Here is a 25928-nt window from a genome sequence, read left to right on the forward strand (position 1 = left end):
TATTAATCTCCCTACTTCATTTTTAAATCACCCATTTTGTCAGTGCAGAAATGTATACAAACTTCAATTTAAAAGTTACACTGCTCCACATTTTACAGTTTCTGACTGAGAAAAGCTAACCCAAACCCACCAAAAGATGAAAATACTCCAGGGGGTATAGAACTGGTCCTCTGTTCCACATCTGGCCATGACAAATTGTTCCAGGACATACAGCACATTACAGACCTCATTCCCCAGAGTAATTTTGCATATTCACAGAAGGACATCACATTACTCCTCAAGCTTAAACTGACAGCAAGTTTTCCCTGATCCAGGCTGAACTATTTCATTCCCTGACTCCTAGTCACCTCTGCCCTTTTGTGCCACATGAACTAATTCCTCTGCAGCTTCACAGTTTACAGTTTTCAAATGTGCTTAATGGCTATGCTGAACCCAACAGCTGCTGCTTAGCTAGATATTCAGCTTTTCTCATAGATCTAAGTCTATCATTGTACATCTGTGCACATCAAGAGATGTCTAGCTGATTGTACTGCTCTTCCCTCAACTCCATGAGTACTGCTCCAGCACAGAGGCAGGCAAATAAACCTTCCAGCAGTTCTCCCCCCAGGCTCGCTGTGGGATGGGATGAAACAAAGGTCAGTACACAGAGCCTGGGCTTTATTTCACACCACCACATACTTTTGGGTGTTCACTTTCTAGCCTCTTAACAGTTTTTTTTCAAAGGTTTTGTATAGCTTATTCCTATATGACACAAGGAGATCCAAATATCTTTACAATAATTTGAAAAGCCTTATCCATATAATAATTTTGTTGCACTATTTTGGGGCACTTTAGCACAATTGTAGCCATTTTGCACCTAGTCTGCACTCACTAAAGCAAAGTCTGATTGTACTTACTCATTCTGACTTTTTGGTCAGAAACCTCAAACAACTCTAAGGAAAGCTCAACTATAAATCACTATATGTTACTTTTACTAGCAATTCATACCTTTCTGGGGCCTTTCCTGTGAAGGTCCTGGTATATTTTATTTTGCTCTAGAAGATTCTCCCCCTCTACTCTGCCCTTTGAGACCCACCTGGAGTACTCCATCCAGCACCCCCAGCGTAAGAAGGACATCAAGCTGCTGGAGTGGGTCCAAAAGAGGCCAGGAAGATGATCAAAGTGCTGGAGCACATCCCTTAAGGGGACAGGCAGAGTTGGGGCCATTCAGCCTGGAGAAGAGAAGGCTCCAGGGAGATCTTAGAGCAGACTTCCAGTACATGAAGAGGGCCTGTGAGAAAGCTGGGAAGAGGCTATTTACAAGGGCTTGTAGTGATAGAATGAGAAGGAATGGATAAAAACTTCAAGAAGGGAGATTCAGACTGGATATTAGGAAGAAATTCTTTACAGTGAAGGTGGTGAGACTCTGGAACAGGTTTCCCAGGGAGGTGGTGGATGCCCTCTCCCTGGAGGTGCTCAAGGCCAGGCTGAATGAGGCCTTGAGCACAGTATCACAGTATCACAGTATAACTTAGGTTGGAAAGGACCTCGAGGATCATCGAGTCCAACCTATCAACACAGACCCCATGACTAGACCATGGCACCAAGTGCCACGTCCAATCCCCTCTTGAACACCTCCAGGGACGGTGACTCAACCACCTCCCTGGGCAGCCCATTCCAATGACGAACGACTCGCTCAGTGAAGAATTTCCTCCTCACCTGAGTCTAAACCTCCCCTGGCACAGCTTGAGACTGTGTCCCCTTGTTCTGGTGCTGGTTGCCTGGGAGAAGAGGCCAACCCCTTCCTGGCTACAACCACCTTTCAGGTAGTTGTAGAGGGCAATGAGGTCACCCCTGAGCCTCCTCTTCTCCAGGCTAAACAATCCCAAATCCCTCAGCCTCTCCTCATAGGGCTTGTGTTCAAGGCCTCTCACCAGCCTTGTTGCCTTTCTCTGGACACGTTCAAGTGTTTCGATGTCCAAACTGGTCTAGTGTTAAGGTGCCCTTGCCCGTGGCGGGGGGGTTGGAACTAAATGATCTTGAAGGTTTCTTGCAACCTAAACCATCCTATGAATCAGGAAAGCAAAGAAAATTACAAAACTATTTCACCCAAGACAGAAATGCAGGGTTTGGGACAGCAGTAGCAATTCTGAGGGCAAAAAACATCACGCAATGGTACAAGGAAAAGAAGATCAGAGAATATAATATTCTACTGAATTGCAGTGTAATCCTGATGGAGAATTAAAGGATTTGGAAAGAGCCAGAACACTGGAATTAAGATCAGTATTTTTTTTTTTGCTGGGGAAAAAGCCCAACCCAACAACAACAAAAAAGTCCCCACAACCCAGTATGAAATCCCACCAGCCAGAACAGGTCAGAACTTCTTTATATCACATCCACCACAATAAGCATGGCAACACAGGCAGTCTGAGCTGACTGAATCAGCCTCTAGGTCGGGTTTTTGTTGTGTGTGTGTTCCCAGTGGCCAGCAGGCAATCTTGTAGTCTACGTTATTTCAACCAAGTTCTGACCTGGCCTAACCTTGGTTTGTGAAATCCAATAAGATCACAGCACAATCTGGCATGGCTGCAAGCAATGTTCAGTCATACTGATACGAAAAGTCCCTGAGGAACATAATCTGGAAGTAACAACAAAGAAGCTTGCAACAAAGAGAGCCATAAAACAAAAGGATAAATGGTAGATAAAAGAGGGGCAGTATTACAGTGTCTTGTGTGAAGGGAGGGCCATTACAGCGAGCTCTGTTGTCAGAATTTAGTTGAGACTTGGACAACAAAAAAAGGAGGTGAGAAAACATAATGGGTGGAAAGAAAAAGCCTGCTACTTTTAAAGCAGAAGTTTCAAAGGTTCCCACAAGCAGCTGAGAAACAGGGTACACAAAACTTCAAAGATACGAGGGTCAGAGGAATCCTTTTCTGAAACAGCTGGCAGAGAGATCCTTCACAATGGAAAAATCCCTACTTGAAGCAGCAGACTCTGCAACATGCATTCATTTTGGGGTTGTATGACACTAGAAACTACCCCTCAAAAATCAGGTAAGCACAGAGCAAAGCTCACACTGCCCACTTTGGCTGTGTGAGAAATCTAACGCTAAAAGCCAATGCACCAGAAAGCCAACTCAGCATCAGCCCTGGCTGATAATGAGACTATCATAATACTGCTGACTTTCACAGGTCCATGCATTCCTATATCCTCAGGGACCAAGGAAAGCACCTTCCCATTCAGAATATCTGAATTAAGTTCAGTTTCACTCTAAAAGAGAAACTAAAATCCAAATCCAAATGGGTACCCCCTCTGTGAGCACCTATGACTGCTCTGATTTGCTGTTTCTAGCCTTGAGCTTTAATAGAGCTGGCTTTTTTCTCCAATATATTTATGTGCATTTAAGAGCTTAGAAAACATTTTCAACAGCTTTTTAATCACATGCTGATTTCTAGCTGTATTCCTCAAATTAGAAGATCAGAAAATTACCCAACTCTTGGAGCACACTCTGAAACAAAAATTTTTTGCCTGCAGGACAAATACATAAAATAGATTCTCTGGGTTCTGTGCTTCATGCTAAAAATACCCCCCTTCATATTGAATACAAGTCATTGAAATTCACTGTCTCATAAAGTGGCACTCCCCACCCCCAATTTGATTCCTAATTTGAAAGCTCAAAGCCTGCATTTCAGAGGTTTTAGGCACCCATATCCCTCCTGTAGAGTACAAAGCCTGCAGGAAAAGAGGCCAAAGAAACCTGACCCTCTGCCCACTGAGGTAAATGGAAAGTTTCCCACTGTTGCAGTAGTAAATAAGGTCAGGGAACATGTCAGATGTGGTGTCGCTGGAAATTAGGACACACTTCTGAAAACTTTGGCTAGAGTTTACATGTACTTCAGTTTCTTCATGTTCAAGGTGACCTGCTTAGATCTGTGAGACTTTGCCAAGCTTCAGTTGTTAGTTCTGCAGAATGCCTAATTAATGTTAGTATTACACTTGCCGAAGTGACTAAGTGCACTGCTTTGTGCCTTCATAACATGAAATACTCAGTGGACTGATGAGAAGCTTGCTGCAATTCCTTTTATATCTATTTAGGGGCTCCCAAACAGTGGTATTCCCCCACCTGCAGTAGCCCAGCAGCTTCTGAGTGCTGTGAGACTGGCACTGTATACCCACAAGTGATGCAAGGAATGATTCCAGCCCTGCTTCCACTGCCACTGGAGATTTCCAAAGAGGGTAAACCTGGGAAGCACTGATCCCTCCATCCTGCTCACTCTGAACAAACTGGAAAACTCACTAGAAAACCTTTCACCTTTGGCACATCAAAGCCATTTGGTAACACTGCTTGTAGCTATTCTTACAAGCAACACTTTAAGAAAACACTGCAAATCAATCTGTATTTTAGCATAAAAATATGCAGAGAAAGCTTCTAAACTTTGCATCTCCTAAAAGCTTCTTGACAGCTTACACTGTGTAGCACATGCTAGTAATCTACTCTTCTGAGATTTCTTGGAAAAAATGAAAAATGAGGGGGAAAACATAAAGGCAGCTGGACATTTCTTTTTTTTTCTGGGTTTACTGTCAGGTGAGACAGTCATCTAAGCTAAGGGCTCAACAACAGGCTTGAAACACTCCTCTTTATAAACATCAGCACAATTAGGAGATCACAGGACCACAACAACTGTAAAAGACCCTTAAGATCACCAAATCCAACCATTGATGTTGCCAGTCCACTCCTCTTACCAGCCAACAAAATAAAAATCACCATGGCCATCACCCTATGCATTTACAGTTTCCAGGATGGAGCTTAAACTGGTACTCACAGAAGGTAGCCTGCCTGAGCTGGGAGCTTCTGCTCAGCTCCATGTTACTTCCCACAGAGGAGCTGCACAGCCTGGCTGCCAGCAAAAGACAGCTTAGAAATGGTGCTGCCAAGTGCTAAAAATGCTAGGCAACAGCATTTTATGGAGAGCATAGAAAGACCTTGAACCTCTTCCTTCACTTTGGAGTAAATACATGCCAAAAATGGAAAGTGTAAAATCTTATCACAATGCACTAATTGTACAGAATTAATCAGGAGCGATATTAGGCTTGTGTATAATAATTGCAATGACCCACAATAAGAAGACATCAAGTGTTGCCAAAAGGCTGTTTTAAAACAAGGACATTACAAAAAATCCCACCCATATTTAGAATCTTAAAAGGAAAAGCACTAATTTAAAATATAGCAGAGAGTAATGAAAAGTCATCAAAATCCAAACTACAATCCTAAATAACTAGTTTCAATGTGAACATTATTTTCTCCCTATTACATGCAAACTTCAACAGAATTTCCCTGCCAGCTGATTCTGAACTGCTTTGGGGTTTTTTTTCCCTCCCCTTAACAGAGCAATTAAATTCCAGAAGCACAGCTCTCAGTAATTCTGTCACAGCAGTTCTCATGTTCAAAGTGCTTTCTGGGCATTAAACCCCCAGTAACCCAAGGAAGTCAGTAAGGAAATGTTACCATCCCCATTTCACACAAAGGGAAAAATGAAACAGATGCTCCAGAGTTTTTATCCAAGATCAGAGAAACAGTTCTGATTATACACATACTTAGGGACAGATAATCCAAGCAGTGGCTCAGCAAAACATTTCTATTTAATAAAGCTCTTAATCACTTGTCTAGAGACTTGAATGCTCCTGTATTCAGTTCAAGTGAGTATACACATTGCTAAATGAACATATTGATGGAGCCTTAACAAACACAACCTTGCAACAGCACGTACCAAGGAAGAAAAAGCCCCAGCAAGGAGGCTTTTGGGTGAAGCAGGGGGGATATAATCTTTAAAATCATGAAAGGTTGGAGCTAGGAGCTGGACTACAGCCAGAGTCTTCATGTGCAGAGTGTTGAAAAGGAAAGCAGAGACACAACAGCCATATCTGCACTGGTAAACGAAGGAGAGCTCCAGGATGTTCTTGAGCTTTGTAGTGCTATGATTCATACTCTTAAATTGCTAAGAACAAACCACCTTGACAGAATTTTGGATGGGATAAATTGCTTTCCTCCAAATCCCACTGGCATGGCTCAGGGGTTGTCACTAGCCAGGGACATTTCTCAAGAGATAGTGCACACACAGACATGATTTTTTGGAAACAGTGCAATGTCACCCTCCAAGGGACTGGGCCCCACCAAGCCAGCTGGTCACAGTGCTCCCAAACAATCAGTGTGATCAGGCAGATGCACTCAGTGACTGCAACTCATAGGATTAGAGTGGCACACAGACCATCAACGCTCATACTCTGCTATGTCAATTTATGGTAATCTGCCATACTTGGCAGAGATGGGGGCTCCTCAGAGCAGAAGGGGTCCAGAGGCTGTAGAACTCGCACAGAGAAAACAAACTGCATTTGCTTTTCTCAGACTTAATGCACAAGGGTAGATGGCAGGGTTTAAATCTACTTGGATGACAGGATCCAAATAAGCTACATCACTGGACATCTCCTCTGTGACTCCCAGCAGTGGACCAGCAAGCTAAGGTCACACACAGGGCTTGCTGGCTGTCACAGGAGTTCCACGCCAAGTGGTGTAGATGCTCATCTAGCATTAGCATCTGTTTGCTTGGCAGGCTCCAAAGGCAGTTCCGCTGACAACTCCAAATTTGCCTCTGGGTCTGTCACAAGGTCATATAACTGTGGGACTTCTGGGAGTGCCTAATAGTTCTTTGATGAAGATCACACACATCAGAATATATTAGATCCATTCTAAGCTGCTTTGAAATCACTGTTTGTGACCTTTCAGAACTGTCCGGATAGTGTGGCTGGCCTAAGTCTGTAAATTGAAGCCAAGCTCAAAGACCACGAGATTAGTTGTTCTTGCTTGCAACAAGATCTCTTCTGCAAGTTTATGGCCCAAGACCAGAAAAATACAGATTTGCTGGTGTTGACATGGGTTGCTACTATTGAAAGAACACCCAAGACAGCTTCTAAGCTGCTCAAAAAATGAAGAGGAAAATTGTATCAGCTTCATTATCAACCCTACTGCTTTAAGATTTCAGATGAGTGTAGAAACGATATAAAATTATAGCAGTGGCTTACATAATTTTACATTGTTCTGAAAGCTCATAAGATTCAGTTCATGAAAGGCCAAGAGTATTTATATATAACTCCAACTAAGTCAATGGGAAGAAAGATGGGATTACTCATGTACTTTAAATGAAAAGCATGTTAAATCACTCTATTATCTCAGGAACTAGAGGAACTCTTGGTGCTTAAAGACTGAATTCTAGATACCTGGAATGTGCAAAGCCCAGTGTTTGCTCTCAACTGTAAATGCATTGTATTTCAATAATTACTCATTAAAAAAATACTTGACGAACAGAAGGCATTAAAAATCAATGCATCTTTCCCTACTCTGTGTCTGATAAAGGAACTTCAAACACAGTTAACAGCCTCAAGAAATAAACACTCCCTTTGGGCTATTCCCAAATGACATCAATTACATAACAGGACTAGATCAGCATCTATTACAAATGCTATGGACAGTGTTTAAAACAGCAGCTGTTTGCTGCTTAGGCAATTTCATTTCCCCCCTTACACACACTGAGGAATGTAGCAGCACACAGGTAACCCAGCAATTGCATAAAACAAACTTGAAAGCTCTTTCCAATCTGATCAAACAACATTGCAATGGGAACTCAGACTGTTCCCACTGCATCCACAACTAGAGAACATGGACTTCAAAGCTCCAAGCCTCTCATGTTTAAACACCAAGCACAATCATTCCTTCTTCAAAAAGAGGTTAAATGCAAATTATAGCTTCTGACAGCCTACTGCTAAAGCTGAAAAGTTAACACCAAAATAGTCTGGAAAACCAAACATCATTAGGTCAGATTTCTGCCTCCTCTACACAGACAGACCCAGAGGAATTTATTAGGAGCCTGCCTGGATCAGGAGGGCTTCAAAGCATATGGTTATGTCTCAAAAATCTGCAGGCACCTTCCTCAAGGCCATGCTTCCTGCAGACATATAGTTTGAGAGCTGCTAATTTGCAGCCCACACAGATAACATTTAGAGATCTAATCCCTTGAAAATGTGCAAGGCTTCCAGCTCCCTCCCAATATCCTTGAGGCTGTGCCTTACAATCATCACTGGTTGTTAAAATAGAGTCCCCAGTAATTATTGCTGTGCTCTCAAAGCAGAGCAGCCTTTGCTGCAATGCAACAGTTCTGAGGCATGTGGCCAACTGAAGCCTCAAGTCTATTTTAATTCCACTATAATTATAAATGATAGCTATGGAGTTAAGATGCTTCTGAATTTGTGTTTGCATGAGGGTGTATTTATGCACTGCAGAAGAGCACTGCAGAGGAATATCTGGGCTAGTGCTGACTGAATTGGCATCAGAGCCAACATAACAACGTTAGCACAACGCTGCCTGAGACATCACTGCTGTCAGGACACACCACCACGTTCAGAGCTACAAAACATACCTTTTCATCATCCTCCATTAAGCAATGTTGACATATCCATTAAATACAGAATGAAGAGAAAAGGTGTTGACAGGTTTCTCCCAGGCAAAGCATCACAGAAGCACACTGGTTAGTTGTTCAAAGCACTGTGATAAGTGGAAAGTTTTAGCCAGGTCTGAACTGCAGATTAGAGGCTGGAAATTTTGCCAAAGGCTGGTTGAGAGGAGAGAGACATCGTGTTCTCCAGGCCTGGCACCAGCTTGCTGTTGCCACTAGACCTCACACTGCAGTGAAGGGGACAGATGCAAACTAGGACACCATTTCTTAACCCTAAAAGACACTGTCTCACTACAACATTTCTATTTCGTGTTGTTATCCCCCAATAATGCAATACTTACCAGCAATGTAGCAAATAACCTCTTTTTACTTCAGAAGGCAACATCTCACTGCACTTAGCTACAAGCATCAACTCAGATCTAACACAAACCAGTTTCAGCATTGCCTAAACTTACACAATTAGCAGCTAATTCATGTGAGAAAGAGGTTTACTTCTACACATGCTTTGCATTGGAGTATCCAGTATGAAGCAACGTTATATATACTGTTAGCACTAGCACTAAGTATACTTTCCACTGAAACCAGTAAGGAGGAGTTCTGTAATTATTTATACTTCAGACTTCTGCATTATTGGAATGTCACTCATCTGGAGTAAAGAAGAAATTGTGTAAGCAACACATCACAACAGATTTTGAATGTGCTGTCTGAATATTCAGAGGAGGCATTCTCCACATGTAAGAGAGAAATACAAATGGCATCTTAAAAAAAAATCATTTCAGGAAACCTGCCTCAGAGTCTTGTCACTAAAAGAGCTAGCTCTTATTTCAGCCAGGGCCTGCAAAGTCTTTACCACTGCCTGGCTTTTAAAGTCCTATAACCTTCCAGACCATTTAAGGCAAAAGGAACAAGACATGAGGAAATACAGGAACACTGCTCTAGGCTAAATTTGCTTACCAGAGGGAGGCACACCCCAATCCTCAATAAGGATCTTGGGATTTGCCCTGGATCTGAGTACACACAGAGAATCTGAAACAGGCAGAAAAGCTTCTTTTCCCAACGATTTTACACAGATTTTTGAGCTCCATTCAACAGAAGAAACTAATTATCTGCCCTCTTCCATCCCACTGTTGATTGTCCCAGTATACCCTGGGAAACTGTCTGCCATAAGCATCCAACCATCAAGCTGTCACAAAAAAAGGTTCCCCTTTACAGAAAAACAGACAAATGAGGATCATTATGATAAAGGCCCTTTTATGAGGGGAGAAATTTATTGTTGCACTAATGTTTCTCCTGATGATGGGAGATCAAGAGTCTTTCAAAAGATGTCACAGTAGAACCTGGCCAGCTGGAGCTAAAAGCATACTGACAGCTTCAGAAAGCCAGCATCAACCCATACAAAAATTGGTAGTTTTGGTAAAAGAAAAACAAGACACTATGAAACACCCAGAAAAATCTCATGCTTTTCATCTGATACTTGGGCAAATGACAAGATTTAAGAGCCAACTGGTAAAATAATGAAGGCAAGAGGCCAGTGAAACTATATAAAGCTAAGAGAAACTGCCTCATACTAATTAGAAACAACGTGCAGTCTGATGACACTTTATAGACTTCAATTACTATACACGGCAGGAAGGAGGTTTCAAACATCTGTATGATGATTATTCTCCACTGGGATGTCATTTACAGTGCAAAGTATTAAAAACAGGGCCAAAAAATCAATTATAATCTTTGTAAACGAGCATATTCTTGATCTAAGGGATTTTAACTTGTGTGTAGATACAGGCTTTAAAAGAAGAGAGCAACTGAACTGACAATGAAAAAGAGGCAGCAACCTCCCCCTGCCACCTGACTTGCACAAAATGAAACCTAAGGATCATTAAAATGGTATTCTGGATATGAAGTGTATGAACAAAAAGCATTATTATAAGTCAAGCCTAACAAAGCAGTGACTAACCACAAGCAAGGTTCAAGGAGAGGCTTGCTTTATTTAAGGGTTTAGGTGAATACCCAGAAATACTGCCCATTGCCTGGGATTACTTGGATGAGTAAAGGTATGTACACACTAGGTAGAAATATGAAATCAGATCTTTTATTGCTCTGAACAATTATTTTTCATATTTACATAGAAACCCACAAATATGCAAAAGTATCAGGGAGAGTAGGAAGCAACAATGGTTGCCAACAACAATGTCATTTCAGCTGGTCCTCTTTTACTCATTGAATGTTTGGGTTGGAAGGGACCTCCAAAGGTCACCTAGTCCAACACCACTGTGGTAAGCAGGGATCCTTCACTAGACCAGGCTGCTCAGAGCCTTGCTGAGTTTGACCTTGAATATCTCCAGGGATGGGGCCTCCACATCCCTGGGCAACCTGTTCCACCACTCTCAGGGTAAAGAATTTGTTCCTAACACCCAACCTAAATCTCCTCTTCTGTGATTTCAAACTATTGCCCCTCGTCCTATCACTACAGGCCCGTGTAAATGTCCCTCTCCAGCCTCGTTGAAGGCCCCCCTTCAGGTACTGGAAGGCTGCTATTAGATCTCCCCAGAGCCTTTTCCAGACTGAGCAACCCAAGTTGAGAGGTGTTCCATAAGTGCAGAGAACTAAGGATTTTACCCAACGGGAACCTAAAGAATGCAGTTTTCTCTGGTAATTTATGTAAAGCCATATAAATATAAAATTCACCACTGTAAAATTAAGAAACCCACAAACCAACCAACAAAAGAAGGTTGTTTGAATGGATTAAAGGTTTTCTTTCCTCATTTACTGGTTTTCAGGCATGTCTGCTGTCTCTGAAGTGAAAGCCATGCTGAGTTTGTTCAAAAGCAAATGGGAACAGCAAAGGTCAGCTGCAGAAAATGGCTAGAAAATGTGTCAGTCATTGCATCAGAACCTTAAATCATAGTGCAGAATCTGGCAGAGTTAACCTGAGCTTGCAGATCACCTGTATGACCAAGCACCATGAGTATTTTGTGCAGACTGTAAGATGATTGTACGTTTTTCTCCTGGAGACAAAATTTATTTGCCTTTGTCGAGGTAGATTAATGACCTACCAATATACTGCTGTACTTCAAGAATATTTTAAAGGATGGACGAGTGTAGAGTGCAGACCCTTGCTGAGTAACACCAAAAGCATGCTATTTCTGTGCTCTGAAGGTTGTCTCCTAGTAATTAAGGAGGCATTAACCTGAAGTGTTGGGTTTGACCTTTACAGACCTAAGCTATCTGGAAATCTAGCCAAGAGAACAGGTTTTCTGAGCACTTCCCCCCCACCCCTCCTTTTGCTTTTAGAGTGACGATTAGAGAGAAGCTGTCAGTGCCCCTCTGACATTCTGTCATTTGGTCAGACAGGACCTGGACCTATTAAACTCTCATTCAAACTTCACAGCTCATTTCTTCTGGCAGGTACCTGAGGAGAACCTGAAAGGATATCCTGGAAGAGTTGTTTCATGAAACTACCACTGTTTCTTAATAGGCTACTAGACAGATGAGCAATTTTGGCATGATAGTGGGGTTTTTACAGTTAAGACAGACCAGAACATAGGATGAGATCCCAACCAGCTGTGTACAGTCAAAAATGGAGGAAGCTTTCACAATCCCTTGGCCTCTTGATCACCATGGAGCACTGTAGCTGTCACAGGTGCTTTGGAAGAAGGAATTGCAAAGCATGTTTAAGAGCATGTTCTCCACAGCATTAAAATGAAGTCTGAATTTCACATGACAATCCAAGACAACTAGGCTAATGCAGGGTGTCTGCAGCAGAATTTCAGCAGCACAGCAGCCTCCCAATCTATTTTGAGCAGTAGCAACTACTTACTTAAGTGGAATCAGCAAGCGGCCACATTCCGTATTGTTGGCAATAACAAAGCTGGAACACCTCTAACAGGCTACCTAGGGATTACTTTCGCTTTTGTTATCAGAAAAGAAAAGGTTTTTTTTTCAGCCTGACAGCACCATAGAAACTCTTGTTCACAGTGAATGACACATGAACAGAGACCGGTGTTTATAATTTTCTGCCGGTTAAAGACTCATTCCCGCTCCTATTGAACTAAATGAGCCAGAGCTGCCATTGATTTCAATCAGCTTGTCAGTAGACCTTAAAGATACTAACCATCAGCACTTATTAATATGGAATTATCAGCGGCAAACATATTGACTAGTCCATCTAAATACTTTATCTTCATTCATCAAAACACTTACTCCAAATGAACAAAGACAGAAAACTGAACCCAGACCAAAGGTCATGCTGAACTGAAATTGCAGAGACTGCTGATACATATTACCAGCAGTGGCATCATGTGTATTGCACCCAGTCAAACCCATAGACACAAGTATTAAACGGGAAACACACAGCACCACCACCACCCCCTTCCCCCATCTCTCTCAGTTTACCACCAGTTCAAATTCTGCCTCGGTCAGAAACATCCTCCACCTTTTTACATAAAACATGGAAAATCCATAAAAATCATTTCATACAACTGGCTGCTTATTTGCTGAAGGCCTTTAAAAACAAAAGGCAGTGAGTGTAAATGCTATTACTCTTGTAAAAAGCTCTTAAACTCCATTAGCACCGTTCTTTAACTTCAGAGAAATAGTTAATGCCCTATAAAGGAAAAAAAAGAGCGGTAAAAATTCTGAATTTAATTATATGAATGGTATTCTATATACACTTAATTGCCTAGCAGTAACACAACTGCTTTCATTACTCTTTATAGCTTCAGATGCCCATTAGCACAATCCCCAAGGTTCCTTATGAATAATTAGATTAGGAAAGGGGGACTCTCTGATGAAACGCAATAGGATGTGATGCTTATGAAACAGCACATCTTGAATCCAGATGCTGACATGACAACATCATGAAGAGCTAATTTGCACATCCAAATTAATACCATCATGATGATCACATAAAAGAAAGATATGCACATAGAACGAGCTACAGAAAAGAATGTCAAAAAGGATTGGGGTACTTATATTGCAAAAATACATCTTTTTGACATTTTAACCCAGTTGGAGAGGTGCAAATAGACCAAATGTCACATTCATGAACACCTAGCTACTTAAGCAGACTTACTAAGATTTAATCCAGTGTTTGGCAACACATGGGCAAGCTGTTTAATAACTAGTTATACCCATCAAATGTGTGCAGCACTCTCATCAGCAGGCGAATAAATTTCATTACATTTTATGAAAGATCTGTTTTCATTTGATACATGGAGTATTTCTGCATTGTTTGGTGCTTCTTAGGTATAACACCAATAAAATAGGCAGTGATACATTTTTGAAGGATCTCTCTGTGGGGCAAAGCAGACACAAACAAATGGGGTTTAAAATCCAACATCAGAGAGAGTCAGGTATTTCTGCAGCTCTCATGAATTGTCTGTCTGCATATCTATACATCTGAACAGTTAAGAAATATCTCCCTCAAATCCATTTAACAGAAAATAATGGGATCTCCATATAAAGGGAAATCATTTTCTTTTACTTCTGTGGTTCTCCCACATGTAAAGCTTAAAACACAAATAAATGTGCTACAAGGCAGGCTCTACCATTTGTTACTCGGACACAAATGGCAGGGAAGTCTGCTTCTCTCTTCACATTTTGCAGCATGTAACATACATGGATCCTGTTTGTCCTATGCATTTGAGACTGCTGTGTTGAGACAGAGCACATTAGACTAAGGAATTTACAACTTCTAAAAAGAAAATTTAAAAAAGTCTAAACACACACCAAGCTGATCCCTTTAGAATAAAGACAATTTATACACAAACTCAGAAGAAACTATGCTGCTGAAAAGGATATGAAAAAGAAGGGTAAACGTGAGTAGATGAGACACAAGCGAGAGGTATAATACTGTTTAGAAGGGCTTGTAATGGCAGGACAAGGGGTGATGGTTTGAAACTGGAGCAGGGTAGATTTAGGTTGGACATCAGGAAGAAGTTCTTTACAACAAGAGTGGTAAAATAGAGGAACAGGTTGCCCAGGGATGTGGTTGAGGCCCCATCCCTGGAGACACTCAAGATCAGACTTGACATGGCCCTGGGCAGCTTGATCTAGTTGGAGGTGTCCCTGCTCACTGCATGGGGGTTGGACAAGATGACCTTTAAGGGTCCCTTCCAACCCAATGCAATCTGGAGGCGTAATATTCAAAACATGATAAAACAACAGTTAGTGTAAACATAATCATTCAAAATTTGCTTGTGATAGAAGGGTAGGGAAAACCTCTTTAAAAAAAAAAGAGTTCTTAAAGCTAACAACCACAATGTTCTACAGTAAGTGTTTAGAAACCTACTAGAAAATACCATTGAAACAAGAGCCATAGGATTCAAGTGAGATGTATGCAGTTAGGGACTAGGCCATAGCTAGCCCCAACTATGACAAAAGTTTCCTACCTGGAACAGAAAGATATATCTAGAAAACAAAACAGTAAAAAAAACCTCAGCTCCAAACCAATTCTATATTCTCACAGCAATCATCACTACATTGTGGAAAATAAAAGGTGAACAATACACACTTAGAGGGAGGTGGGATGCTAACAGAGGAAGAACTGCAAACCTTCCCACTCTGGGTGGTTATGATGAAGGACATGTTCTTTGTGCACATAATATTACATCTGCTACATGAACACCAGGAATTACAGGGTGCTTCATTATTCAATCTAACAAAACACTCCTTTTAAGAGAAGTTTAAAGTGCCAGCTTCTTCATTACCACATCCCAACAGTCTCTGCATACTGAGATTGATCCAGCACTGGTTAAATCACTAGGAGTTCCTTCCAGGGACTTCAAGGGAAATAGTATCAGAACCAAAGCCTACACACAGAATACGTTAACAACACCAAAAATCAAATAACCAGCAAGACACACAGGCAACATGCAGTGAGGCAACATATGTGGGATATAAGTGAAAGCTTTTATTGGTGTATGAAAGCAATTTCATGAGCTTTTGCCACTGTAATTTTCATGCTTCCCATACTTATCTGCCTTTTTTTTTTTTTCTTCCCTGTCACCTCTTGCTGTGCACTAAGTTAGAAGATTCTGGTGGCATGTTCATTTTAATCACCTATAAGGCATCATGCACCCCTGTGGCACCGAAGTGAATAAATAACACAAGGCCTTTTATTTTGAAGTGACAGAACTAACTACTCTTAGTCATGATGGATGCAGTACTGACCTGAATAAAAGCCTCAATTTGAGACAATTCTTCATTTCAAAGCTCAAATGCTGAAATAATATACATATTTTAAAAATCTCCTATGCATCATCCTATGCATAAATTCACTAACCATCGTGCCTAAAACCAGAGCTGTCATGCTAGTTTTGACTCCTCACCGTCTGCCTGTCACAGAGTCTCTGCTTTGTAGCAGCACTGAGACCCATTTCTGGACTTGCATAGTGCAAATGGATGACATTTCAGTTCCCTTATTCCCTCATCTGCTTTCCTATAATTCTTCATTATGTGCACAAAGGTTGGAAGTCCTGCCCTAAAACATGCTACACTGTCAGATGATTTAGGGTGGTCTTGGCAGACAATGGTTTCTGAAGTCAAATCAGCTTAGGACCATGCAATAATTTATATACTGGTAAGATCTAACTTGAAGTCCACATATAAATTCATCCATGTTTTATTGCTAACTTTTCCTGTGGAATGGTCTCACATGAAATGAGTAATACTAGAACTCACTAAAATCAGGAGATACACGCAATCTATCAAAACCCTAAGGAACACAGATTCTGATTAAGGAAGTCATTTCAAACCAAAACACTGTGATTCCTGGCACGAGGCAGTTTCTGTGGAATATTTTAATATTATTTTATTAGACCCCCCAAAAACACAACAGGTAACAAAGGGCACAACAGTTCCTGAGCAGGTCCTAAGCTTTTCAGTATTTTCAGACTATAGCCAGAAGGTCACTACCACTCCGGCTCCTGCCCTTGTTTGACAGAGCTGGAATGCCATCCATAACATGGATGTAACATACATTTTCTTAATATAGTAGCTCTAAAAATAAACATTTTAAAGCCATTTAAAAGATATTAATAGGACAAGGGGTTGGTTTTACTGCTACATCCCAGCTGTATTCTCTTTTTACACCAGTCTAGTAACTTCTCACAAGGGCAGAGGGGTTTTTCTTCATATAAAGAAATCATATTGGGATAAGATTTGTAATAAAGCTCATCATTCATTCCTCCTCACTAGTCTCTTTATTACCCTCATTAATACTGCTTCTCCATCTACAGACCTGTGCCTTCAAGTGCTTCCTCATCTTTAATTTCTCTCACCTGACTAGGCTCGTGGGAGTTATCACAAGGGAAGTATGTTCATACGGCTTCCAGGATTTTTATGTATGTATCTAGTCTCCGAATCGCAGAGATCGTAACTGGAGGTTTAACAGTCCTTCTCTGGGAACCACTTATATGCATACCAGAAGAGGTGTAAAATTGCCTGGACTGGTGATAACATTTCACTCTATTTAAGCACATTCACAGTTCTCAGTAACAGAAGTTGTTATTAAAGGAAAGCCCTGGGAATCTATGAAGTTAAATTTGCACGGAACCCCTCGTATCTCCACAGCCACCTAGATTTTACAGTTGTCTAGAAACACCACACACATTAAAGAGAGATAAGTCTTAAAGCCTACATCTTTAGGTTGTGATAATAACCTGCCCTGAAATAAAAATTAATGAACTTTAAGTTTAAAACAAACAAAAAAAAGGAATTAAAAAAGAACCCAAATAAAAATTAACTACAAGCACTGGGGGATAGATAATTATTATTTCCCATCTGTTTAAAGGGAAAAAAAATGTGCACAAAAGTCATTTCACATGCCTTCAGCTAGATCTGGAATTGGGGGGGGGGGAGGGGGAAGGAAAAAAAAAAGAAGTGTCAGTTGATGAATTACAAACTTAATTACATCTGGGATAAAACAGTTTAGAACCCAAAGGAAAAACGATTTGCTGAATGTCAGTATGCTCAGATGCCCACCAGCGAGCAGTCCCTCCTCTATGCCAGGGTTTCAGTGAAGACAACATACATGTCAACCACAGTAGAAGAAACACAAACTAATGAAACTGTGTGTAAGCTGTAATTACACTGTCTCAGTGAATGGCACTTGGGGTATTGTGAACAGATTGTACATGTTACTTCACACAGGGCTTAATGAAGCATTCCCTGTTCTACAAACTTCACCTCTTGATTTAATTAACCTTCATACCTACACATGCCCTACCTACCAATCATAAATGTTGGAAAACCTTTAAATAAGTTACAGTGCATTTGAGCTGCATTAGAAAAGTGCCAGAGGTTGAGTTTATGTTCAATTTGGCAGCTCAAAAGTGAACTGCAAGCAAATTATAAAGGTTCTTACATGATAAGAACTCACATGGCAAATTTGGTCTCACACCAGCTCTCCCAAACATAAGATCTGATCCTTTAAAACAAAACTGTAACAAAGAAGAATCAAATAAACATCAAAATCACCTAGGAGGCTCGACCTTATGGAAGATTTCTAGATATTGAAGTAACTTCTCTTTTGCAGAATGAAATAGGTGGCTGACTCACATCCTAGGTTTACAGGCACAGCCTTGCACGACACAAATACATAAATACAAAAAAACTGTGTCATCGTCACCAGCTCTTAAAAACAGGAAGGACACTCATTGCTAATGTCTCAAATGTAAAAATCATCATCCCTGACACCACAGCACTTAATATTTTACAAGTTTAGGGCTGAGCAGGCTGTTTACACACAGCCTGCAGACTCCCATCAGCCTGTATCCTCACGATTTCCAGTATCATGAGGGCTGCACATTACAGTTGCAGTTTGGATCAGCTTTAGAGTCTGAATTCCCTGAATTCTCTGCTCTAGCCAATTACAGCAACACACTGGGGAACTGCAAATCAATGGTGTTTTCCTGCTGACTCTAAAGAGTGAAACATGCACCAAACACAACCATTCATTTCATAATTTTTCCCCCTCATCAGTGTGAATTCCTGCTCAGACTGCCACTCAAGGACAGATACTTAGAAGTGCAAAGAGAGGCTCTGTTTACTTTCATCTTCTGGTGGGAACAAACTGAAGATGCAGAGAAACAGCAATTTCACATTTTTCTGCTAATGAAGGGCAGAAGACACTTCTGCCCCTGTACTTCAAAGGAAAAAAAAGACAAACAATTTAATTCTCAGAAAGGCACAGCACCTCGATGGCACAGGAGCTACCAGGGCTTCTCCTGGCAAGCAGGGCTCAGCTGAATTTACTCCACAACAAATTAGTAGTTGTGTAAAAAAAAAAATCAAGTTGAAATTATGTGATGCCCAAACTAGAAAAAGACTTGGTACTGATTGAGAGAATACAGGCTGCACTGGAGAAATTAGTAAATTCTTCATAACCAAACCACAAAGAGCAAGTGAAAGTGGCAAGGATAATTTATGTGAATCTCCAAAGTCATTTTAATAGTATCTCTCATAAAAAATTAATCTGCAGAAGTTAGCAAGCATGACACAGAGGAGGAGAACCAGTGGACTGGAGAAAAGTTGGCTGAGGTATAAAGAGGAAAGTTTGCCAGCCACAGCAAATGAGGACTCTGTTTGCATTTTGAAATTGAATCATCTGGGTTTTCATCCAGTGCTAAAGACTTAGATTAAAAGTGAAAAAAACCAAGTTGAAAGACCTCTCTACAAGTCAATGAAGCAACATGAATCATTGCTTTAAAAAGAAGAAACCCAACCCCACATACAATGAAAACAGAAATATAGCAACAAAAAGCAACAACATTTATGGTTGCATTCTGTCACATCAGAAAAGAGATTTCAGGGAGGGGGCAGAAACCTGTGTAATAGAGGCCATAAAGCAGGATTTTAAATTAACTGAGGATCCAGCCAACCTTAACAACTTAAACAGAAGGTACCAAATCTGTCCTTTTCCTTCACTGGAGCTATTCACACTTTGCATGAACATCTTGACCAAAGTCAGTGTCATTTTGGCATAAAAGCCAATAATAATTGTATTTATGATATATCCCTCCAAGGCTGCACACCAGACCACTCAAGCAACTTAAAATACACCATAATACAGGAAAATATTTTATTTGAAACCTGTTCTTACTGCTTTGCATTCCAGTAGAAAATTTGCAGCTATTGTAAAGAAACAGTGTTTTGCCATTTTATTGATGCAACCAAATGAACAAGTGTGTTGTTTATGAATGTAAGGAGAGGAACAGCTAAGCAGATTTGCTTTCCTCCCCACACTGCTACTAGGAACCAGTCTTCACCTTTGTTATTCTCCCTCTGACCCTCAGCTCTTGGGTCCCAGCTGCCTGGTAAGAATTTTAAGCTCAAGATACAGAAAGTATTGTGGTGCCACAAAGTGCCAAACTCCAGTGAGACCAGGGACATAGAGAAGGACAAAAAGCAGTGAAACTGGTGTTGAATGGCTGGGGGAGCATTTGGTATGAGATACATTTAGAGTCTGCTGCGATGGTATCAACAGATTATCCATCACTACCCAGGGCACTGGCTCAGCTGACACCAAAGGTCCCAATCCATCTTTCCCTCTCATCTTGTAGAAAGCAGAATTGGAACCAGTGCCTTCAGATTCACCTGGGGTAAGTCTAAACCCAAATTTTCTCAGTTCCCAAGTTGCCTCAACACAACAGGTAGTGATAGGACTAGGGGGAATGGAATGAAGCTGGAGGTGGGGAGATTCAGGCTGGATGTGAGGAGGAGGTTCTTCACCATGAGAGTGGTGAAACCCTGGAATGGGTTGTCCAGGGAGGTGGTCAAGGCCCCGTCCCTGGGGGAGTTTAAGAGCAGGCTGGATGAGGCTCTGGCCAGCCTGATCTAGTGTAGGGTGTCCCTGCCCATGGCAGGGGGGTTGGAACTAGATGATCCTTGTGGTCCCTTCCAGCCCTGAATGAAACTATGAAACTATGAAACAGTAACAGTGCACTTAACTCCTTTTGCCATTTTCTCCTCTTCTATAGCATTACTGAACAAGGTGGGGCACTCACAAGACAGTTTTCCCAACCTTACTGGTAGTATTATAGACATTACTCAATAATTAAACCTACATTCCCCCTTCTTGCTTTCTTGCAGTTGCTGGCAACAATCACAGGTGGATAGAAACAAGAAGTATTTTGTTTTTCCTAAGACTCTGAAAATGTAGTGGTCACTGAACCAAGGAGTTCTCCATTTGCTTGTGTGCTGTAAAACTAAACCTTGGTCTGCAAAAGCCAAATCTGTATCATAGATGTTGCTTCAGAGTGCAACTGATTGGGGATATTCTTACTCTGGTCTGCAGTTTGACAATACAGTGCAGAGCAGAATAAAGCAATAGACTTGCAAAAGCTATTTATAGCGCCTGTGCCCCAAGGAGATACAGCTAATAACTAATTCATTTCTCATCACACATTTAAATGCAATATGAAAACTTCCTAGTTTCTTATCAGCACAGGAGAAAAGACTCCACTGTGGCTTTCTTTAAAATAATTAAGGATTCTTTACCAAAACATTTTAATCAAACCTAGTCTCTACAGCTGTCTTTTCTTTCCTTGCTTTATATCTGTTTCCTTAAGAGGTCCATGCCTATTAAAGCTTTGATGAAAGCATTTCACAGCATAGCAGCTTCCCAAGCTATTAAAAACGGCTCTCATTTTCCTAGATAACACATTTGTTTCTCAAATGGTTTTCTACAAGCTGGATTAAAATCCAATACATTATTGGTCATATTAAGAGGGAACTAATGGAACAATCTGCTAAAAAATTCAGTGAGTAATGCAACTGCAGTTTCTGCACATAAGGAGTTTTGGGGGTTGCTTAGGTTTCTGTTGTAGGGAAACTAGATAAGCTAAGCATTATTCTGAATATTTTACTAGGAGTTATTAAGAATTAAACAACAGGTAAGAAAGAAAGGTAAGGATTTCTAGTACTTAAGAAACATCAGTAACCACATTGAGCTTTCCTTCTGCTGCAACTGTGGCAAAAACAAAGCAGCAAGCAGGCACGACGCTCAGGCAGTCTTCTAATTTCTCCACACCCACAATTTCTGCTTTCTTTTTCTCTTCTTCCACATGCTGACACCAGGTGTTATAACAGCTTGACTTCAATGAGGATGTCCTAAGAACAGTGTGGTTTCAGCCAGCACTAGTGCCAAAGCTGTACCGTCCATAAGCCGACAGGGGATGCTGCGAGGGGCCCCAGCTGGCGCTCTGCAGGAGCTGCTATTGCCATGGGACTCAAGAAAGAATACGGGCCCTTGAGAACAAAACACCTAAAGAACCCCCACCACCACAGACTATCCTATGGCTCAAAGACTTAAAAATAATGACACACTATTTAACCTGGGCCTTCTGTTACTTTTTAATTAAAAGGCAAGTTTTTATTAACAGGTTTTAGGCTTAAATTGTAATTAATTGCCATATGAAACAATGTGAATTAACTCCACCAATCTGTAATCCAGGGCCCCTGGGGGCCCTGGTTTTACTGAGTAGCATGATACCATCCTAATTTTACTTCTACCACTGCAGAAGCAGCATGAGAATTATTCAAAACACACATTAAAGATAAACCATAACTATATATTGTGAGCTTACACACTCAATTATGTTGTAGGTTCAGTGAAAATGTGAGGAAACAAGAGGGACAGATATACAGACACACATCCTAATGACTTAAACATAACTGTCCTTCAATTAAGCAATCTGGTATCAAAAGTAGTATCTTGTACTCAGAATGTTTGTTTTCGGATTTATCAGTCATAAAGTTTAATGAGCAAAACCTGGGTAAACACATTCTACATCCCTAATTAGATCTAACAGAAGGAATGCAGATCTCCTTCAATAACCCTTAGGGCCTTTTAGGGTTTGCTTGGGGTTTTTTCCATTAGCAGAATATTCTGACACCATTAAAAGCAGTGTTCAGTGGTTGCCAGAACCAGATCTTGTCCAGACTGTAAAAGGATACACTACTTTGTGTGCATGCATTCATTTTACTTAAGAAAGGGAGAGAATTCCATCTGAAGTTTTCTCACTTTCAGGTTGTTCTGTGCTCCTTTTTCTTCTATTTTCACTTTTGCTGTTTGTTCATTTTATTATATTTACTCTATTGAACATTTATGGACTCTGTGCTTTAGTCTGAATCATTGTATTAATCAGAAAGGAAATATGCCCTCATTACAACAATATATTAACTGCTGAGATTATCAAAGCAAGATATCTAAGTGATACTGGCAAAAAGCACATAACAAGTGTAGCTGTAAGAGGGCTTAAAAATAACTGCTAAATAAAACAGCATCAGCTGCTTACTTGTTCAGATTTTAGCCTGAGCTAGAATATGTCCAGCCTACATACTACACAGGAACATGCAGACTCTGCACAGCTTCTGAGGACAAATCAGCTGAGCTGTTTGGATTTCTCAATATACTAAAAGAAGGCTACACCATCAGCTATTGAAAGTGATTGCCACTTTCTAATTTGTACTCACACAGTATTTAAAACTTTGAACAGCAGATCTGCTGCCTAATCATCATATTAACTCTTTAACCATGACCTCTCAACTAAGCAGCAAGACACCATTTTTTTTTTAAGCTAATATTGAAACTAATCTTCATTAATTGCTTCCCCACTGTAAACTTGCTAATGGCTTCATCACACCAATAAGTGAGTAAAACCCAAACAGAAAAGAAGAAAATACTAAAATGACATAACTAACACTATATTGGATACATGTGTAACACTATATTGGGTATAGCACTGGATAATCAAAGATGTGTGACAGCAGACCAGATTTTCAGAATCTTTGATTATGCAGAGTGAGACTGCTCAAGTCTGCACCCTCTCCATAATAAAGAAATGTGAAAATATCTTCTGGAAGAGCAAGAGAAGGTTAAGAGGTGATCTCCTCCTGAAGTGTATTTATAACCACTGCCCTGTGAAGGAGCACAGTTACCCATCATCCTGTCTCCTTATGATGTACCAATAGAGGATTCTGATGTGCCAGTACATCAACTTGTCAGGAGTGGCTGGAGCAGCATTAAACAGCCACAGAGCAGGCAAGTGCTCAGTGATGTTACAGTGCTGAGCATACACAGAAGTTCACTTAGGTGTGCTGGCTGCTGAAGGACCACTTGAGCTGCTAACCACATTGGTTGTGTTCTCAGATGAGAATGCAGTGAGACAAAATGAACCACTACAAAACATACACTACTCAACACTATTGTATACACTCCTCATGGAGAACAGGGCAGAATAACAGTAGCTCTGTCACCTGCTCATTGGTGTGAGGAACTGAAGCCTCATTTGGACACCCTCTCTTGTGCCAAATTCATGCTCTTGCCATGAATTTCACTGGGTTTTGAAAACCTTCCTGGTTTTCTGCCTTGCCTGCCACCGTGTTTCCCGCTGTACCATTTCAACAGTGAAGCAAATCCATTAGAACCCCTGGCTGCAGAGACCTGTGACTATATGGACTAGTCCATCTAAAGGGATCAGGTTTAGCTTCTCTATTAATGTAGTCATGGATTTAATAACTGCTTTACCTCCACTGAATCTATTTTAATAGCTGAAAATCCACATTAATTTTTCTTTCCTTATGCTGTAAGGTGTGTCTCAGTGTGTGATTATTACATTAGCACAACCAGTTCTCTCCAAAACCAATTGAGACTTCTTCCACTAAATGCTTCAAATCTGCATCCTCTCCTATTTGCTTCTGATGACACTTGCCCTCAGCCCTTTGTGCCAAAGAGCTGGAGCTAATAAGATGATCCACATATCATCATGATCTAATGCAAGCTGAAGCATTTTGGGGTTTATTAAAAATGTTTAGTTATATATGATGACCTTGGGGTCAAGCTCTCAAAAACAATGAGAGAAGGAACTCATTTGCCATCACTATTTTTCAAGATACCTTTCTATATGTTTAATCAATCCACTGACTGGCTACTAAGCTAAAGTAAAATCAGCTTATGGTTATACAGCTGAATACAAAAACAGCTGACAAAAAAAGAAACAAGTAAATTTCTAATTTTTCCTGACCTTTGGGTACTTGACTTCATTAAATGTGGTTTTTATTTAACATTAAAAGTGTCCCTGGGTCTCCAGTATTTCTGACTTCTACAATTAGTGACTATTAAATCCTTTTCATTTATTAACTGGATTTTAGCATTATATCAGTAGTAAAATGCTAAAGATAGGGGTTTCTTCCTAACAGAAATCTGTCATTCCACAACAGCCCCAGTATTGCTGCATGGTGTGGTTAAGGAGAGCCTGAAGCCTCCTCTCTTCACTCCTGTATCAGGAGCTGGAGGACAGCCTGCCCACACCCAGCACATTCACAGTTGGCATTAAACTCCAGGGCCTTGTAATGTTTAACTTTAATCTTCTTTGCCAGCTCCCCTATATTTCCAATGTGTCTTGTAGAGGAATCTCTCTCAAGACCTTTTCTGTTCAGAAATTATCTTTCTAGCAGCAAGAGTTTTGTTAAAAGTTGTAAAGAGAGGAGCACAATCCTTCATAAGCTAAGCCTGCCATTAAATAATACCAGAATTTCCTTGAACAAAGAAAATTTATCTACCTCACCCAAATCCTTTGACCTGCCAAATGCTGATTAGATACAAAGACTTAGCACAAAACAGTGGTGGTGGACAAGAACGGGAAGCTCCCAGACCACTACAGACCAGTTGAATGTCACCATAAACAGTATCACAACCCAGCAGAGATGTGCTTCTCTTCCTGCTTGACTAATGATACACACACAGAAAATTACCCATTATCTGTGTGCCAAAGATGTGACCTGTTGCTATCAATTGTAAAGACAGATGTATTCTTCAATTATTTATTGTAATGTACTAATTAAAGAGGAGAATTATAGGAACCTTTCATTAACCCCTCAGCAAGTACATATATTTTAAAAGAATTATATGGAAAAGAAGAACCATCTGTAGACCAGCTCTGCAAGGCTGAACAGCAGTAACATTCATTCTTTAAATCTAATATTCTTTTGCCAGTCCACAGAAAACAGATGTTATGTAGTAACTTCAAAGCCACAAGCCACTCTCAAATTGCACATGAACCACACACTTTATTATGGTCACCCAATGATTTAGGCGATGGGTGGTACAGGATCTCCCTTAGCAAGATCTGGCCATTCACAGGGGTACAAATGTGCCTGCCAATCTGAGCTTGCAGCCATGTATTTCATATCCCAGATGCTTCCCCAAGCACTTTGTACATTAGGGAAAAGCCTCTGGAAGGTTTTGTATCTGGGCCCAGCACCAAAATAAGGAAAAGGATAAAGCTCAGCATGAAGGAACAGAGAAGACACACGCAGGTAGCACTCTCCCAATCTTCAGCCAAGATAGCTTTAAAGTGTTCAAATTCAATATCTAAACCATGTAAAAAAATCAGAACTTTAATATCCCCTGTGCAATGGAATTAATATCTAACTATTGTCATG

At 40.7% G+C, this 25928-nt stretch overlaps 1 protein-coding gene across 7 annotated transcripts in view; it reads right to left on the bottom strand.

The window, feature by feature from the left end:
- Positions 1-25928, bottom strand: part of PPP2R2C (protein phosphatase 2 regulatory subunit Bgamma) — a 162647-nt gene that overhangs the window by 52026 nt on the left and 84693 nt on the right. The gene's annotated exons all lie outside the window — the stretch shown is intronic.

The sequence above is a fragment of the Melanerpes formicivorus genome, unplaced genomic scaffold, assembly GCF_026170545.1.
Source record: "Melanerpes formicivorus ecotype bairdi unplaced genomic scaffold, bMelFor1.0.p_v2 SCAF_18, whole genome shotgun sequence".
NCBI classification, from domain to species: Eukaryota; Metazoa; Chordata; class Aves; order Piciformes; family Picidae; genus Melanerpes; species Melanerpes formicivorus.